Consider the following 21,103-nt stretch of genomic DNA (forward strand, 5'->3'; position numbering starts at 1 on the left):
AAGCCACCCGGTGAGTAATTCCACTGTTTAATGTCTGAGAGTTCACCCACCCCACCATAGGACTTATGGCAAGGTTAATTAAAGCGGGGAGGGGGATTGACAAAAAATCAGTACCTTTTTCAAGCAACACAAATAGCTTGAAATATGGTGGATCCAGTTATGGAAGACAGATTACTTGGTGGGGTTTCTAATGCCCAGCTCTCTCTTTTAATGCCTGCCATTGCCAAACAGCTCTATGTTTGGATTAAGCACTTTTACATTCTATAACCTTCAAAGAACACACAATTCAGAGAGAAAGGATGTAGTGCTCTCATTGGGCATGTGACTTGTCTTTGCAGGCTATGCCCAGGGGCTGCTGAAAGTCCCAGCTGACTCAGAGGGCTTTGTCTTCTTTCCCCCCTGCCTCTAAACAGTCAGTTATTCATTTTTAACGTTTCCTCACCCCTTGCAGTCTAATGACGTTTCAGTAATGTGCTGATCTGCAAAGCTTTGGAGACAGAAATAATATGACCTTATATGGTCTCATTGGTGTGAACCAGAACAAGTGTTGTAGCTTTATCTAACTCCATTGATAGGACTACAAAACTGTATGTGCATTGCCTTAGATAATGCTGACCTCAGATCTAGCCTGGGATAATGGAAAATGCCCCAGGTTTTAGCCATGGATTCGTCCCTAGCTAGCTCAGTGACTTTGGACACTCATTTAACCTCTGTGAGCCTTATCTGTGACATGACAGGGTGAGAAAGCATGATCGTTATTGTCCTTCCACAACTAAAATTCCTGTGTTGCTTAAATCTAGCTGCTTTTATTTATTTTTTTAATTTTTGCATCCATAAATAAACATAGGAGGGAGACTCCACAGTCAAATATATGGTGTTTAGTAGAGAAAGGTATGAGGCTTTTTGTTTCCATACATTAAGCTCTGTAGTTTCCTTGTAACTGCAAATTCTGCAGTTAATGTAGAATAGATACACTTCCTTCAGTGACTGTTCTTTGCAGCCATAATGCCTATACTGTGATTGAGTAAAGCACATGAGTCTTACGTCTTAGATCTAAAATAGTTTGTAATTGTGTTATTCCCAGTTTCTTTCAAATGCTTTCTGCTAGAGTGACCAGAGGTCAACCTACATCTTTCTTCCTGACAAGCTATTTATTCAGATATTTTATTTTACATATTAAATTTAATTTAGGTGAAAGAGTGAAAGTAATGTACACATCATTGTATACCTGGGAAAATAAAGATAGAAGCCTTCCCCCAACAGAAATTTTCTCTTCTCCAGATATTTATTCAAGTTATCACTCATGACAAAGTGGGATCATAAGCCTTGAGTACAAAAAGCCCATTTAAGAGCCATTATTAGCAGCTTTATTATAATGGCAAATATAGGATTGAGTCGATTATTTTGCTGTGCTAAACACAGCTTTCTGAATAAGAAACAGACGTGTCCCTGTAGCATTTCTCTTACTCACTCTATACCAAGGTATGTTCTACCTGCAGTTCCACAGCGCAAATGGAACATTTTGAATTGCATATGTTTTAGTTAGAAAAATACTGAAATTTAAATCTGGTGATATATATAGTGGTTTTTAGCTAGTCCTGCATCCTAATAGTTGGTTCATTAAAAAATTCAGATGCTAGACAAAATTGAAGTATTAGCAATGTCTTCTTTTATCAGTTTTCCTATCTGCCACACATTCAGTGCTTCCTAGAAAAATATCAATTTGATTGCTCACTGTTGACTGTTTCCTTTGCCCACTCTGACCCTGTCCGATAGAAAACTGTGCTATCCTCGTTTCACTATTCAACAAGTGTCTAGGAATACTCCATCTATAACACTCTACCTTATAACAAGATGTCTAGAAATACTCCATATAAAACAAACAAAAAACCCCACTTATTTCAGAACCAATGTAGAGCATTGATAAAGTCATTTTAGAGCTGAAAAGTGTATATAGCAGCTTGCTGTGGTCTTCTTCAGAGAGAAAGGTGTTTCTGGTCTGGATTATTATAGTCTTAGCTATTCAGACAAGGACAGACGTGGTCTAAATTTTTAAATCAAATTAACTCTCATGTTTATTACAATAAATGATAGCCTAAATACCTGACAGAGTTCAAGTAAGTTTTTCCACCATTATGCTAAATAAATTTTTAAAAATTCAAACATTTTATATATACTTTAGTTATGCTTGAATCGAGACTTTCCTGCCATTGTCAATTAGCCAACACCATTTAGTTGGAAAAGATTCTGTATCATTTTTATGAGCAGATGGAATTTCCTTGCCCTGATCTGGATTTCAAAGGATGTCCAGCTATTTCAAAGGTCTTTAAGGTAAAAGTCACACAGCCTTGATTGATATATTTCCCTTCAATTATATAAACTCTAAACTCATCTCATTGTTCTCATCGGAGATCTAGCACAATGACTTACACTTAGTAAGCATTCAGCAAGTGTTTGTGGGCCTAAGTAATTACATCATCTTGAATATTTACTAGTATTCTTTCCTTTCAAGTGATAGAGATAATCCATGTAATCATCCATGTATACAATTTATATGTGTAGGAAAATGTTCATTGCTACTTAGACAATGTTCTTCTTGTAAATTTACTTAAGTCTAGACAGAGATTAAGAAGTTAAAATGTTATTCATATTGCAAAAACAAAGATTTCCCTAAGATCTGATTAGAATAATACACCAATCCGACTTAAACCAGTATGCCAGGGGAAGGAGGGAAGATTATAAGGCAAAACAAAGAAATGAACCCCTGGCATTTAGAAAAGTCCTAGTCTTGAAAATGTCTTTCTGTTGTTATGCACATAGAGTGTGATTTTCTACAGAAACCTATGCAAGAACCTGTAGCTGCCACTTTTTCTGCTTTTAGACCTGTTGATGTGAGGACTTAGGATTTGAGTATCACTCATTTAAATATTTTAGTAGCAGAAAGGGAATAATTTAGTATCCGTTGTCATATAATATATCATTTTACCTTTCTTATTTCAATTTTATAAAAATAATAAGCTATTTTGGGAAAAAAGCATACCTGAATGTGTCATTCTTTCAAATGCAGTGTGACACCAAACCCAGACAAAGGGAATTAGGAAAGGCTGCCCTGCAGATCGATGTCACAACTGTGCTGCGTCTTGCAGGATAAGTGAATTTAGCCTGGAGAAAGGAAGCAAGGTTCATTTCAGGCAGAGGGGAGAGCATATGTTGTTCTATAACTTTGAGTTTAAATCACACCATGTTAGAAATGCCTTTGCTGACTATAATACAAATGTTATTTATGTTTTATAGAAACTTAATAATTTAGAAGAATTTTCTACCTCCTTCAAAAAAGTATGTACTTTTCTTTAAAAATGGAAATTTGGGACTTACAATAAAACAGCAATTAAATAGCTCCATTGGACCCCGTTACTTTTAGCTCCTGAAAATATTTAATCTTGTTTATTTGTTCATCTAGTCAATAAAATGTTATTGAATCTACATAGACTTCTCTCAGCACTAGGATAGCTACTGAGGATACAGGGGTGAAACAAAACAAAACAAATGTGTTCTCATGCCATCAAGATGCTTATGGATCTTTAAGGCCATCTTCTTCTTAATCACTGTGAACAGTGAGTGGGTCTAGGGAAGTCTTTAAGAAGTGGATACTCGTGTATTATGATTTTGTTTTTTTGTAGTTGCATAACAAATTACCACAAAACTGGAAAAAAAATGATTATCTCGGTTTCATTGGGACAGAACTTTGGAGCAGCTTTGCTGGGCTGTTCTGGCTCAGGGTGTTTCAGGAAGTTGTAGTCAGGTGTCAGCTGGCCTGCAGTCTTCTAAAGATTCCACCAGGCTAGAGGATCTGCTTGTAAGTTCTCTCAGACTCCTGACTGTTGGTGGGCGTGACCTTGTGGCATGACACTGGTTTCTCCCAGAGCAAACGATCCAATATGCTAAGTTGGAAGCTGTGACTCCTTTTATAACCTAGCCTCAGAATACACACATGATCCCATCCATAATATCTTACTAACAAGCCTTCATTCAATATGGGAGGGACCACATTAGGGCATGAATACCAGTTGGTGAAAACCAGTGTCGGGAAGGGAGGTGGTGGGTAGGTGGGTATCTTGGAGGTTGGCTACTGCAATTACTACTGAGCCTTTGTTCAGAAGATTTCCACATATCTGAGTCTAGTTTGTGACATAGTCATGGTCCCAGATGCTCATTTAGTTCACCAATAGGTTAAAGTTAACAACCCTTTTCCTTAGAAGAAAGAAGCTGATAAATTTAAAAAGCATATTTTCAGGGAGTATTGGGTTTTTGTTTCTTTCTTTGTTTTCAATTAAATAATTGTCCTTTGCACTTTGAAATCATTATTCCCAGTCAGAGCCATGGCCTGGAGTTAGCCTTTGCTCTGTTCTCTGAAGCATAAAGGCCCCAATAAAGTGCTAAAGAGTTAAGTGAACCATGGTGTATTCTTCCCAAGTACTAAAAATTATAACTTGCCCAGGAATGATTTCAGCTTAACTCTTTTATATACTGAAATTCTGAGTAAGATTTTATGTTTTTAAAATTTCTGTTGCAAAAAAAAAAAAAAAACATGTTCAAAGTACTGATTTAATGCAAAATCTTACCAAATGCAAGAATTTTTTTACACGATGGTCAGTAGATATTGAGACTACTTTACATGAAAGGAGGCTCCCATCCTCATGGAAAACAGTAAATTCATACTCAGTAGAAAGCCAAAATCAGCTTCCTGAAACTTCGGTTCGTGAATGCTTCCCTTTGGCTTCTGGAGCAATGTAAAACAAGTTGGCCCCTGTTACGGATAACAACCCTTCACGTAGATAGCTGTCATTTCTTGCCCTTAAAAACAAGTAATGCATTAACTATAACTTGACATTCTAACTGTAAGTCATTATTATTTAAATCCCCTGAGGCCACCTTCTATTTACCTCCTTTCAAGGCTTCATCATTTCTTTAAAGATACTGTTTAATTAAAAAATTATCTTCTTCTTTCTTAGTCCAAATTAGTGAGCTTTCACTAAATGCAAAAGCAAATACTTAGGCTTCTCAGAGATTGTGAATTTAATTTAATGGCCCTCTAGAAATCTGAAGCTTAACTGCAGCAAATTCCTTTTCTGCCTTCACATCTATTTCCCCACAGAGGGACTTAAAACTCAGGTGGCATATCCTAACTGCTACCGCTGTCTATCTGGGTGACAGATAGTTCTTAGGTTTACTTGCAGTCTGAGATGAGATTACCTGATCTCAAGAGTCCTGTTTTCCCTTTTGCCTAAAGCCTTCCTGGTTTTAATTAGGTGTGAGAAGAGGCACAAAATTAACTCTTCAGGAACAGCATTTACTTTCCTCTCATTACATGAACTCCAGCAATAATGATGTAACAACATCCTTCATTGCTGAAGCTGCCACATTTTAAAGGAACCCCTACTGTACCAGAGAGTTCATAGATCTATTTCTCAGCCACAGAGCTGCCAGGGAAGGACTTATATTGGTTGACAGTTTGCTCAGTATCATTATTCTTGGGGACTAACTACTTTTGAAAGATCTCCTTGCTGGTGGTAGCTGGTTTGTTGTCTTTTCTCTGATCTTGCTAAATGGTAAAAATACTGTCTTGTGATAGCAATATTTCCATCTGGCTCTTTGCTGCTTTGAACGAATGTCACGTGGAAATATTTTTCTCTTTCTCTGTGTTCCTCAACAATCAAGATAGTTAATTCAGGCTTTCTGGAGAGTTTTATCAATGCCAATGGCTTGCCTTTCATTGCACACAATGGCAGCAATCACTACTTTTTTTCTAAAAAGCATTGTTGTAGAAAGGTCTTCAAAATCATGTTGAAAAAGTAGATTATAGAATGCAAATAGTGTTTTGGAACTACTAAAACCAGTGGTTTGTGCAAGGTCAAGAACAAAGCAAACATGCCTCATCTCTACACATTTATTACCTATTTACTTTCTCCTGGAATACTCAGGATGAGACAAAGCTAAAGAAACTGTACTCTTCAAGCAAGGAAAAACGAGATGGCTTTGCCAAAGACAGAGCCAAGTGGAATCAACTCTCACCTCGGGTGTGAATGTTCTGGGTTTAAGAAGTAATTTAAAAGTCTTGTTAAAACAGGCTGTTCATTAAATGCTATTTTGGTAGGTGGAAAGTTAGGCTGTAATAACTTTGACAACTAATTTAAAACTCTGGAGATTAGTCATGATAGGGAGATGAAAACTAAATTCTGATTCTCACTGCTACTTTCATTGCATTTTCCAATTTAAAAGTCATTAAAGAAAAGGTATATTTCATCATAATTAGAATTTTTTGAGATAGCATAAACCATTCATTTCCAGGAAAATTAGAAAAATTTCTCTGGATTTCTTTTGCTTGCAGCTAAACTTTGAACAGTTTGGGGGCTATTTTCATTTTGGGAGAAGTAGACTTCAAGAGGGTAATGTGGTCTTTTAGACTTTGCTTTAGGTTGTATCTGAAGAAGGGTGTCTACGGAAATCATAGGAATGAAATGATATTACATGATTCTTCATACTATAAAAATTAGCTAAGCTCAAAAATTTGTTTTAAATATAATGTCTTCCTACTCAAATGGCATTATGTGCTTCAAGATATTATGATCTTGATGAATCTACACACACTTTTAAAGAGCAAAAAGACAATACTAAGTATTCTAAATTTAAAATATGATTAGATTAACAATAAACATGTTTTTATGATGTTTGAAGCAGTATATACTAGTAATTCTCAAAATGGCTCCATGTCATATTATTCAAGTCTTAGATGAAGATTATGAAGTTGCTAAAATTATATGTTATCTCTGCCTTACAGATGACTAAACTAAAACAGAAACTTAACAGTGGTAATGGGTCTAGATTACAGTCAATCTATGACTCATTTTGTGTACCTACCATTTTCCTCTCAGAATCATCTGGCATTCTATAGCACATTATTATGAGAAAGACTAAAACTCTGGCTGCAATCTTTGTAATTATATTTCCATTTATTATATACTAATAAATCATAGTAAGGCTGGTACATAAATAGTATGAATTTATTAAACAAACCAGAATGATTTTTAGAGTCTAAGGGGATGCTATTAATAATTATGCTAGGACCTTAGGTGGCCATCCTAATGTTAGTAGGATTTGGAAAGCTGTGACCCAAAAAATGTTTGTGTCTTTATTTTTCCAGTTATGTTTGTTTACTTTTGCCACAAGAGTGAGAATTCTTTCCTTTTTATTTTATTTATTTATTTTTCTTTATTGATTAAGGTATTACATATGTATCCTTGTACCCTCATTACCCCCGCCCCCAATCCCCCGCTCATGCCCTCACCCCCCTGTTGTCTGTGTCCATTGGTTAGGCTTATATACATTCATACAAGTCCTTTGGTTGATCTCTCCCCCTTACCCTCACCCTCCCCTACCTTCCCTCTGAGGTTTGACGGTCTGACCAATGCTTCTCTATCTCTGGATCTGTTTTTGTTCATCAGTTTATGTTGTTCATTATAGTCCATAAATGAGTGAGATCATGTGATATTTATTTTTCTCTGACTGGCTTATTTTGCTTAGTATAATGCTCTCCAGCTCCATCCATGCTGTTGCGAATGGTAAGAATTCTTTCTTTTTTACAACAGCATAGTGTTCCATTGTATAGATGTATCACAGTTTTTTAATCCACTAATCTGCTGAGTAGATTAACTTAAGCTGTTTCCAAATTTTAGCTATGGTAAATTGTGCTGCTATGAACATAGGGAGATATATATATATATCCTTTCTGATTGTGTTTCTAGTTTCTTTGGGATATATTCCTAGAAGTGGGATCACTAGGTCAAATGGGAGTTCCATTTTTAGTTTTTTGAGGAAACTCCATACTGTCTTCCATAGTGGCTGCACCAGTCTGCATTCCCACCAGCAGTGCACGAGGGTTCCTTTTTCTCCGCATCCTTGCCAGAACTTGTCATTTGTTAATTTGTTGATGATAGCCATTTTGACAGGTGTGAGATGGTACTGCATTGTCATTTTGATTTGCATCTCTCAGATGATTAGTGACTTTGAGCATGTTTTCATATGTCTCTTGGCCTTCCTTATGTCCTCTTTCAAAAGGTATCTATTTAGGTCTATTGCCCATTTTTTGATTGGGTTGTTTATCTTTCTTTTGTTAAGTTGTATGAATTCCCTGTAAATGTTGGAGATTAAACCCTTATAACATTGGCAAATATGTTCTCCCATACAGTGGGCTGTCTTGTTGTTTTGAATTCTTTCCTTTTTTATGTATGTGAGGGTTTTTGTTTGTTTGTTTGTTTTACCAGGGTAAGAAATGATTTAGGAGAGTATTTCTGCTCTTAACCAGGATGAAGCATTTGTTCCCTCTTCACTTCTTAATTTCTCTGAGAGAATTATGTAATCAGCCATATTCAAGCAAATAATACATAATAATTATGGGAAATTATTTTATCTTTAGAAGTTTTCCAGGATATGTATGCATCTATCTGTGTGTATACATTTATGTATACATATATTTTTTCTTGTTTTAAGAAGATAGGTGAAAGTCATGAAAATGACTAAGGTTGAGTACTTTTTAAAAAAACATAAATGTTGTATAAGTATCTTTAAATGATCACTAAATTTAAATTTGGAATACCAAGAGTTACAGTTTCAGACAAAATAATCTAGTGCTTTCATTAGCAGATTTTAATTTTTATTTCTCAATAGCAATTACTCAAACTGAGATTATTTGTCTTCTAATAAGAAATTTTAATTAGTATATTAAAAATTTTGTTGCTAAAATATTTGTACTTATTTTTACTATCTTCTGTTATATTTCTCTCCTAATATGTTTTTTATTCTTATTATTTTACTTGTTTAATTTTTCCTTCTCTCATAATTGCTTGGTTGGCCACATTTTATTTAATTCTTATTTTCTTCAAGAAGTTATGTAATTCTAACTTTATTAATATTTTACTAATAATTACCACATATTAGTCACAAAAAATTTTTTGGATAAATTTTCCTAGCAACATCAAAATTATTCAGTTAACTGTACGAGTCAGATTTACTTTGATGACAAATAACCTTCAAGCCTCAGTGATTTACCACAAAAAGCTCATTTCTGTCTTATGTTTCATGTCATCTGTGAAGGTTGCAAGTTGACTGTCACTCTTCTACATATGTCTTCTCCCTTCTCTAATCTAGGCTGAAGGAGCAGTCCCTTTGAGGACATGCCATTCTTTTGGCAAACAGAAAATAAAAAAAATAAAAAAGGAATAGGATAATGAAGACACTGAAGACTCTCAAAAATTCTGATTGGATATGGTACATTTCATGTCTGCTCACCTTGGCCAAAGCATATCACATCAAAGGGGTTCTGATGCATGTGCCTCCAATAGTAGGCATGTGCCTTCTTCAAGTCACATGACAACAGAGAGGGTCAAGGATACATGAAAATGATGGCACAGTTTAGTACAGTAATTTCAGCCTGTTTCTCTGATAAGGCAAGATCAACATGTACTGAACTCACGTAGGTGCTAAGCATACTGTAAGGAACAAAACTGTCCTTGAATTGAAATGTGGGGTTCGGGAAGTGGATCTCCCCCTTGCAGGTTGTTGCCTCATGAAGTTTAAAGAATAACATTTGTGTACTAAAAGGACTTATTAGTGAAAAGGTGGAAATCTATTGGAAGCAAATACAAACTCCCATGTAGGGAGGGTTTCTCCAGGGGGGTAACCAACCATGCACCTTTTTTATAAGGTGTATAAATGCCATAATTCTTTGTCTCTTCATGCTCCCTTCTAATTGGACCCCTTCCCCATTTTATGACCCTGTGCTTTTCTAATTTGTCACTCTTTTGCAGAATATCAGCTTCAAAGTCCAAAACCCACATGGTGTCCCCCTCTTTTCCTCCCCCCTTATCTTGCAACATTCCTCTATCTCCTGTGAAAATATGGTTCCCTCTTTCTGGCATCTTTGACATTTCTTTATCCTGTATGAATGTATGCTTTCTGGCAGTTCCAAGCCCTCACCTATGCATTCCTCCTCCATGGACCCTCTTTATTCCTAAGACTCCCTAAATCTGCCTGTTTTAACTCTAAAATTCCTTTCAGAATCAATGAAACTTATGCCCAGGTTGTGACTTTTCCACTCCACCACTTTCCTGGTTTTGTATTGAAATTATATCGGATTTTCACTAAATTTTCCCAAAATCTGACTGCCCCTTTTTCAAAGCAGTATTCTATGAATTCAGTATCCTGTCAAATCTCTCTAGGGATATGAACACCTATTTAAAATGTTTCCTCCATTTCTGGTGTCAACTTTATATACTCGGGTGAAAGTTGATCCTTTTACATAGCTTTATCCTATGTTGGCTTTTCTCATGTTCCTGGTGATTGATGAATTTTGTAGACTAAAGAGGTCTTCCTCCATTCAAGTAAATCACTGTTTCTCAGGCAAGGAATATGGGTTCTGTTCATAGGTTATCTGGCTGCAGCAGATAATCAGTAGCAAATATCCTAGGAAGGGCCCTGGTGTGTGGGAGCAGTGAGTATATTGTTCATTTGGTTCTAATTTAAGTACTTGGGAGTTTATCTTATGCAGAGAGGCTATTCTTATGCAATGTGAAAGTTATTTAGATTCCTGTTTTGTTTTGTTTTTCTCTCTCTCTAACCTCAAAGCCCACTCTATAAAATTCCCAGGGAAAAATTGCCATCCAATTTAAAGAACATGTCTCCCCACTTTATCCTGAGAACAGAGCAGAGCCATTGCTTTAAGAATAGGGTCTGGCTCAGTGATTCACTGTCCTTTAAATAATACCCAAAGACTGTCTCAGAGCCCACTCCTCATTACTCCAGATTCAAGCTGAGTCTAAGGTGAGACATATAAGGCTAGTGAGGCTCTTGACTCAGGCACAAAATTTAAACAAGTGCTAAAAAACTCAATAATCAGGATGAATAATATTTTAAAAGAAAAATAGTCAAAATAATTCCAAAAGCTATGATGGACAAAAATGTCAAAACACTAAATAAAGACAGCATTACAAACAGAGCTGTGCCAAGCCACAGTTGGAGCATGAGGCAAAAGGAAAAAATCAGTCATATTTATTTTTTCAGCATGGAATTTTGCATTAATTTTTGTTTTTTAAAATATTGTTTATCTTAATTACTGAGTTTTTGGCATTCCCCTCCAATTTTGGATTCAAGACAGGAGCTGCACTCTCTTTATTCACCTCACCCTAGTCATGACTCTGACTCAGGGCTCCTCTGGGGAAGCCCACTATTTCAGCAGTTTTATATTATAATTATGAAATGTAAGCAATTTTTGACTTTATTGGATTAAGTAAAATAATTCTCATCTATCAGCTTTAGAGATTTTGAAATTTTTCCAATATTATTGTCCACTGGTATAATTGTTTCTGTACTACTATATATTCATTCTTTTTTAAAAAATGTGGTATTTTTTTAATTTACTGATTGATTTTAGAGAGAGAGAAAATAAGGAAGAGAGAGAAAGAGCAACATTGATTGGTTTCACTTATTAATACATTCATTGGTTGCTTCTTGTATGTGTCTTGACCAGGGATCAAACCTGCAACTTTGGCATATCAGGATGATGCTCTAACCAGCTGAGCTACCCAAGAAAAGCTAGGTTTATAATTAATTTGTGTTTTTGTTTTTCCCAGTAGAATTTTAGAAGAGAGGAAAGGTAACTTTATGTGGACATGTAGTTAGTTGGCCATCTTGAAGTGGAAGCTGGCAACACACATAAAAACAAGAGAAAATTAATGGTAAAACCAATTATTTTAATTAAAGGCATGTAGTGGGGGATGGAACAATAGGTAAAAGAGGTAGGGTACCAAGACTCATAATTATTTTTTAAATGACCACTGTTTTTTCTTCAGAAATAATGGAAGAATTTGAGGTGTACATATTTAGAATTTGGAAATAAAAGGTTTGCGCAGAAAGGAAATAGATAAACTGGGCCTTCTCAATCCAGCCATGAAGAAATAATCTAGAAAAGTAGGGAGAGAAACTACTCTGCTTCCATTTCCTGTGAAGACTCCAAAGTATTATATAGATAGTCATTAGAAGAGAGACATAACTGAGCAAATAAGGAAATTTTCAAAGCATTCAATTTTTTCAAAAAATCTTTAAATTCAGGTAAAAATATAGTCAAAAGCATCCCAGGAATGTTGTATTGTGATAGAGACCTAGACCAGCCACTGTTGATCTATTTAGCTCTAGCAAAACCCTCTCCCGTGTTCCATTGGGAGTTTCAGCCAGAACACTAAATAACTAACTTGTGTCTCAAACACTGAGGTGTTCAAATAGAAATATATGTCTACCATTTATTAATTGTTTGAACATGAGCTACAGGCTAAGATATGATCTCATCTCATCCTTAAAGAGAAAAAATAGGAATTAAAATTTTTTCTTCTCATATAAGTAAAAAATACCAAGGCTAGAAAAATTAAATTACTTGATCAAGATCACACATTTAACATTTGTTAAGCTGGGATTGTGCCCAGGCCTCTCTGATCCCAAGCCAATACTTTCTACCACCATATTATAGTTTTAGCATAGAAGGGTTATTGTTCATCTATTTTGGTAATCAGTTAAATAGCAGTGAGCACAGACCAGTAAGCAGAGTACCCCAATTGTTTCTTTCTTCAATCATTTCATTAAAACCTGCTCATTGTAACTTCTCTTTGTACTTAAGGTTTCTTGTGTATAAAAAGAAACAGATTCTTACCCACTCTAGAATTCTGTGATGCTGTGATTACCAACAAGCCATTTGCTCTAAGTAGGCCATAACTGGAGACCCTGGTGACTCAAAGGGTAAACCAAGAGAATAAGATTCAAACAGGCATTTTCTAAGGAAAAAGAAGTAACATTCTCAATTTCATGCATCTATTTTTATTCTCATTCTCTCCCTTTCATACTGAATCACTTTTTTTTAAATGTATCAACCTTGCCTTTCTCTCATCTTATAATAGAACCAATACAATTCTAATTGGCCTTGTTTCCTCTACCCAGCATTCCCCACTTTTGCAAGCCATCCTGAGATGAGCGAAATATCTGATGCCTAACCTCAAGAGGTTCCATGCATCTTCCTGGCGGGGGGCTTGCCATCTTCTCTCATTTCTTAAGAATCTCAGAGACAGCCTAGTAAGTACCCTGTCAGCCAAAAAGTGTTTGCTGAGCTTCACTTTTTGGAGTTTGGTTTTATTACAATTACATGTTGTCAAGGAATTTTAAATTAAAAGAGTGAGATCCTGTTTCACAACCATCAGGCTAAAATTTTGAAAGTGCTGAAGAGGATGTTAGGCAACAAAGACTGTCATAAATTCCTTGGTGGAGGGAAGGGAAAACTTGTAGAAAGCAATTTATCAAAAAAACGGAAATTTGAAGATATGCATGCCCTAGAGCCCTACAATTTCACTATCATACATGTGCACCCAGATACATTCTAAAAACATTGACAGTAGCATTGCTAGTAATATGGGAAAACTGTGGATAACTTAAGTGTTCAACAGCAGAGGAGCAAGATACATGAACTGTGATGGATGCAAACAGTGAAATACTATTCATCAATCAAAATGAATGAACCAGAGCTACATGAAACAACATGAATAAATCTGAAAGCATAATGATGAGAGTAATGAAAACAAGTTGCAGAATGCTGCATACTGTATGAAGCCTTTAAACAGTTTGAGAACATGGGAGACAACAGGATATTTTGGTTTTGGACATATAATTCAAAACTTCCAAAAAGGACCTGGAGGAGAATAAACAGATTTAAGAAAACTGTTACTTCTGGGAAGGAAGTGATTGGGTTTATGAGGCAGAGAGTGTTTATTGTCCCTAATTCTTAAGTGGGTAATGTATACATGTATTAGTTATATTATTTTTTGGGTGACTTCAACATTTTATAATAGTAGAAGTAAACATATTTTTTTTCTTTTCTAAATATGAAATTAAGTTACGAGATTCAATATGTGTTTTCTAGTTACACACGTTTTTCTCTCTAGTCACTGATGTATCCCCAGTGAGAACAAGAATCATTGCTCTAACCAAGTGCTACTTCATGGCATTGACCACCATTTCCCTCCCCCTTATAGGGGAGCCCAAACTTTCCGGGAAATGGTAGTGGCCAGAACAGTAATCTAATTATCTGGTTGCTAGATTTTCCAAACTTTGCAAATTTACCCTGGGTTCAGGGCTGCTGCTGAGAGGAGCAACACTGACTTACTCAAAATCAAAAGAAAAGCTTCGGTCAGCAGTCCCCAGAACTCTCAAGTACAAGGGTTATTTGTTGACTCGAAATAACCCTTGAATGTATCATTCACATTCTTTCCCTTCCTGACATCCTTCTTTGTGCCCAAACTGCTTTGTAAGCTGCCGCCCTAAGGGAAACGGGAGGGGGCGGGGGGAGTAATGCGTGGCCTGGCCTCCAATGACTCTTTACTTCATTTGCCTGTGAGTTTCCTCTGGAAAAGGTCATTAAAATAAGGTTTGGTTTCCAAGATAACAAGAATCATTTTGTACATGGCTTGGCCTCCACTGAGATCTTGGACTGCATTTCCTCAGAGTACTGCAATATCCTTGGCTCCTTCACTCTTGTGGTGGAGTAATGCCCGTCATCCCACATTGTCTGCAAGTATCTGCAGCTCAAGATCTCTGTTTTTTTTCCTCTTGAACATATTTACTTAACTCCACGAGTCAGCCTCTCCTAGCCAACCTCAATACTTGTCCCCGCCCACCTCACCTTAGCTACATATTTTATTACCACAGCCTACCGTTCTGTCTTTGAATGGACTGTCTCTTCATTGGGTGAGCTCATTTTACCCCTTTTACTCAAGTACTATCTTGTACAATGATTCTTGGGCAAGAGCTCTGATTCATTAACTACACCACTTCTTTTTCACTGCTGACAACCCTATTGTTCTCTCTCTCTTTCCTGGAAGGAAATCCAGGGGCCACCACCTAAGTCCTTCCTTTGCAAATACCTTCAGTTCCCTGGCCTTTCTCCCTCCACTGCTCTCACTCAACAAATATTGGCTTTCCTTAAGCCTATATATCTGTTTTCTCTATGGCGAAACCCAAGTAACTGAATATTGCTGCAGAAAAGTCATGATTTGTTGACTGAAGTCACTATAAATATAACATAAAAATTTCAAATAGAATTTAACACTAACCCTGATATTATCATATTTTCCCACTAAGTTTTCTTTCTCAATCTCCAAGGTGACTATTTCATAATTTTTCTCTGCATGCCTTAAGTTTCTCAGCCCTCCCAGCTCCCCTTTGCATTACTTACAACTTAAAATCCTGCCTGCTACTTAATTGAGAGAAAAAAATCAATAAAATGAAAATTTTCTAGTAATCAAGCAAACATAAACACAAATTTAAATTTGTACCCATATCCTGTATTTCTCTCCTGTATAAAGATAGACACATACTTGTCTCTATTAGTAGCCAATCTATCCACTTGTACTGTGTATCACATTCTATTTTATCTTCTTGAGGACTGACTTTGCTTCTGGGATGTATTAGTTATCTATTGTTGCATAAAAAAATTACTTTGAAGCATAACAGCTAAAAACAATAAACATTTATTACTTCACAGTTCCTGCTGGGTAAGAATCCCAAAGTGGCTTAGTTGGGTGAATCTGGGTCAAGGTCTCTCACAAGTTAGCAGTAAAGCTGTCTGAGACCACAGTCATTACATTGCCTAGTTAGGGCTGGAGAAACCACTTCCAAGCTCATTCACATGATTTTGGGTCAGTTTCCCACTGGCTCTTAGCTGGAGTCTTCAGTTTCATACCACTTGGACCTGTCCATGAGGCTGTTCACAATATGGTAACTTGCTTCCCCCATGGCAAGTGATACGAGAGATAGTTAGAGAGAGAACAAGCCAGTAGAGTTGTAGTCTATCTATATATATAAAAGCCTAAGTGACTGGCCAGCCAGCCGACTGGCCAGTAGCTATGATGCACACTGACCACCAGGGGGCAGACGCTTAACGCAGGAGCTGCCGAGCTGTGGTCACTTGGCAGCTGCAGTTCTCGGGTGACGCACCCGGAACCAGAGAGGAGGGCGCTCGATTCTGTGGTGCATCACCTGAGAACCGCCCTCTCGCAATCCAGGACCCTCGGAGGATGTCAGAGAGCTGGTTTTGGGGTTTCCGCCCAATCCACGCAGGCCAGGCCGAGGGACCCCACCGGTGCACGAATCTGTGCACAGAGCCTGTAGTTATAAAATAATTTTGAAGCAGCAACGCCATCACTTCTGTTGTATGTTCTTGGTTACTGTGAAATAATACAAAAAATACATATTGTTCTCTGCCTCTGGTTTCTGGCAGAGCTCCTAAAATCCTTGCAATTTCCTAAGTGATAATAACACTACAAGCATCTTTTATAACAATAGTGGTCACAGAGTTCCTAAATCCCTGGGAATTTCCTGGGGATAGCAGTGTATTTGTTCTAATGGGGTAACTCTTGGTGGGCTTTTACATAGAGACTGGTCACTAGAAAGACCAACCCATAATTAGAAGCTGGGAATTTTCAGGTCAGGCTCCCATTCTCCAGAGAGGGGAAAGGAGGGGGAAATGATCAATCATGCCTATGAGATAAAGCTTCCATAAAAATCCCGAAAGTATGGGGTTTGGAAAATTTCCTGGTTGGCGAATACATGGAGGTACTGGGAGAGTGGCTTCCTGCCCTACATCTCTCTTCCATCTGGATGTCTCCTTACCATATGCTTCCATAATAAACTGGCAAACAGTAAGGAAACTGCTTTCCTGAGTTCTGTGAGTCACTCTAACAAATGAATTGAATCTGAAAAGGGAGTCATGGGAACTGATTTTTATAGCCAATCACTTAGAAGCACAGATGACAACCTGGATTTGCGATCAGCTTCTGAAGTGGTGTGGGGCAGTGCTATGGGACTGAGCCCTTAACCTGTGGGAGCTGATGCCATGTCCAGGTAAATGGTGTTTGAATTGAGTTACATTGTAGAACCCCATTGTGTCCGAGAGAATTGCATGGTATGGGAAAACCCCATACACATCTGGGTTCAGAAGTGCTTTTATATGGTATATGTGAGAGTAATGGAAAAGCACAGGAGGACTGAGGCTTGCTCTTCTCAGTCACATAGACCAATCTGATACAATTGGTATGGTCTATACAGGTGTGAATACCAAGAGGTGGGATCACTGGGAGTCATATTAGAGATGGCTACCACGTGCAGGTACCATTGTACAGCCTGTATTCTAAATATCTCTCTTCCTACTGGAGCACTGCCATCAGCATACAAAGTTGCTTCTATCAAAAAAGAAAACTCCCATGGCCTTACATTCCCCTCCATCTGCCACTTAACCTGATTGCCAAATCTCACCACCAAACATCACGGGACCGTGCTCGCTTCGGCAGCACATATACAAACATCACGGGACTTGTTGATAACCACTGTCACCACACCACAGCACTTTTCATTCATTCTCTAATCCTCTCCTCTGGTTTATGGCCATACCAGTCCTCTGAAATATTTCTTGTTAAAATCAGCAATATATACATAAAGGAAATAAATCAGCAATGATTTTATGTTGCCAATTCTTATGGACACTAATCAACATTCATTTTACCATAGATGCTAGCATTTTAAAATATAATTTCTCTTCTGTTTTTCAGAGAAGTGAATTCAGGTTTTGTGAAACTTGAAACTTATATAATTTTAGCCACCCTATTTAAGAGAAAGAATAAAAATTATAATTTTAATATTAGCTATGAAAATAAATATTTATTTAGAATGAAAAATCAATCACAAAAAATGCAAACATTAAAAACTCAAAAATGCCACCAACACCAAATATAAAAATAACACAACTCCCTTATAATTTTTTTCTTACAGGTTTGGCTACATATTTTTAAAAATATTTTAATTGATTTTTAGATAGAGGAACAGAGAGGGGGAGAGAGAGAGAGAGAAATTTCAATGTGAGAGCAGATCATCAATCAGTGGCCTGCTTGCCCTCTACCAGGGATTGAGCCTGCAACCTGGGCACATATCTTGATTGGGGATCAAACTGGCAACCTTTTAGTCCATGAGCCACCCTGGAGGGTCTGGCTGCATATTTTTTTTATTACATCTTCATATAATATTGATTTTGATATATTATTTTCTATAATGAGAATAGAAAGATAATTTAGCTTCTCTTCTGGAATAGTTGAACAAAAGATCTTTTTTATTATTTTTATTTTAGAAAATTCACTTTCAGTTATAGCAATAGTGATTAAGCTATAATTTGTTTAATTTCAATAGCCCTGGCTGTTTTTCTTCTTTGCTATTAATCTTCACTAGGTATCATAATATAAGCATTCCATATTTTTACAGTTTTTATCCTCCATATAGATATGCCCTTAGATTAAAAGGCCATGTTCCTAAAACAGAGAACATACAGATGTTTCTACTTGCACATTACTCCACACAGCAATATTAGCCTTTTAGAGTATATGCCATGTTAGCAATCTGAGTGTGTATTGAATCAAAGCTGAAATTTGTAGTGCCTCTAATGTGTAATGAAGTTGCATATTTTTATCATGCGTTCACTCAAGCATATGGGTTTTATAATTGAACTCAAGAGATTGTGTTTTGGATTCCCTTCTGCTCTAATAAAAATGTACACATACTGATGCTTCTGCTCCTATTTGGAGACACAATTGGATACAGTTTGGTCATCTCTTATAGAGTGTAGATATGCTTTCATTACACTGTTGAAAGAATAGTCATGATAACTTAATTATGTAAAATAACATCACTAAATAGCAATTTATATTATATCCACATATGGTCATTTTGAAAGAATTACGTGATGATATGAGCTATCAGTATGCAGAACAAATATCATTGGAACAAAAATGCTTAATATTTCTTAGGAGACATGGCATTTAAAAGCATAGGCTTCGTTGTAGTGTTATTGTTCTTAACCAAATTTCAAATAAATGTTCACATTTATATGAATGCTTAATTCGTGGACTTTAGGAATGTTCAAATTACATCCAGAAGCAAGTATTTCCAGATTTTTCTCAAATATTACTTTTCAAGTATTTATTTTTTTATTGCAGTTAAATATACTTAAATCACATCCAACAAAAAAGTAGAAGTAATCAGTAGAAGTAATTCATTGAATCTTTTTAGACAGCCTTTAAATATTTGAATTAAAGTTAGACTTGTGGCTAAGTTTATACTTAATGTTTGTCATCTGTGTGCACTGTAACTTCAAAGGCTGTCATAAGTTAAATTTAAATGGCTTTAACATTTTTATGCATATTGTTCTCACATGTGATTAAACCATTAATTGGAACAGCCATTATTATAGGCTTCTAATCAATGAAAAGAAATTAATATTGAAATGATCAAAGCCATCAAATGGACATTTTCAATTTAAAATTATTTCCTAGAAAGTTGCTTTTAGGATATTATGCTAATTCATTAGGAAATGAATGGTGTATATATTTGTCATTTCAAGATGAAAACATAATAATCACTAAAATTTATTGAATATTTACTTCTTTAAAGTGTTCATTTCTATGAACATATCTTCATAACCACCTTATGGGGAAGTATTATTTTCCAAATTTCAAAAAAGAAGAAACTGAGGCACAAAAGTCTGGTAAAAGGTAAAATGAGATTCCAACCCATGAACTCTGGCTCTTAACAACCAACTTACATTATCTTCAAGAAGTCAGCATTAACTCGAAACAATCTTTTAGAAAACTTATTTTCTTTTCAAGGAAATGTTTTTTTAAGAGTGTAAAATTTGTGCCCAGCTGGTGTTGCTCAGTGGTTGAGTGTCGACCTGTGAACCAGGAAGTCACGTGGTTTGATTCCCGGATAGGACATGTTGCTCCGATTGCAGTCTTGATCCCCAGTGTGGGGCGTGCAGGAGGCAGCCAATCAATGATTCCCTCTCATCATTGATGTTTCTATCCCTCTCCCTGTCCCTCTCCCTGTCCCTCTCCCTTCCTCTCTGAAATCAATAAAAATATTAAATAATAAAAATAAAAAATTTTTGGAAGAGAAAGATTAGAAATTATCATATTGGCTCTTTTGTTTTATCACCATTTCTTCATAGTACTTCCAGTGTCAAAAACCTTTTCCTCTTTTGTTCTCCATGTTCAACACCAGTTCCATTACCAGTCAGGTAATGACAGTAGATATCCTTTAATTGCTCAGCCAAATATTTTGTGTAAACAATTATATTCATTAAAATAACCAAATTGATTATCTGTCTATAAAAAAAGACATTTTGAAATCTATATGCTTCCCAGTCAAAGGTTATGTCAATAAAATACTCAGTAAAGTAGAGATTTGGAAATCATCTAATTAATTTGATCAATAGAGAGACAAACTCAGTATATTCAATCCTCCAGGTTTTCTCCTCTTCTGAATTACTGTCTGCAGACTACATTGATATAATTAGTGTGATATTCACATCTCACTGCTGCTTGTGGTCCATGGTTCACTCCTCAGTATTGTAAATAGTTGGTAGACACTGCAGGCTTCCTCAAATTGTGACCCTCTCTTACAGTTAGTGAACAGTTGAAAAGTAAAGCAATTACAAGAAAACTCAAGATAATGTGTATTTTAACTGTTATAACTAATTACTCTAATTACTTTAATGAGTATAAGAATTTACCAATTTATATGAATGTTCTAGATCAGTGGTTCCCAACCTTTTCTTGGCCATGCCCTGCCTAAGTATCTCTAAAATCCTGATGCCTCCCCTGTGACATATAATTCTTATTATTCAAAAAGTGAACTCCTATTCACATGGAGGAAGCCTAAAAGGTCATTAACTTGGTCTAAACAACTTCCAAAGAACATGGCATCCATGAAAGAAAAAAATAAAAGAAAGAAAGGACAGTTGAAGTACTGAGGAAGAAATCACTAAGAAATTGTTAAAAAAGAAAAGTAATAATGTGAAGTTATATGAAAAAATAGCAACTAAAGTTTCAAAACATAGAGAACTGAAATGAATAAATATGTCACAATATATATTTATATACTGTATACGAGGCTCCTAGAACCATAAGAAATG

Source organism: Myotis lucifugus, unplaced genomic scaffold (genome assembly GCF_000147115.1).
Source record: "Myotis lucifugus unplaced genomic scaffold, Myoluc2.0 scaffold_0, whole genome shotgun sequence".
Lineage (NCBI taxonomy): Eukaryota > Metazoa > Chordata > Mammalia > Chiroptera > Vespertilionidae > Myotis > Myotis lucifugus.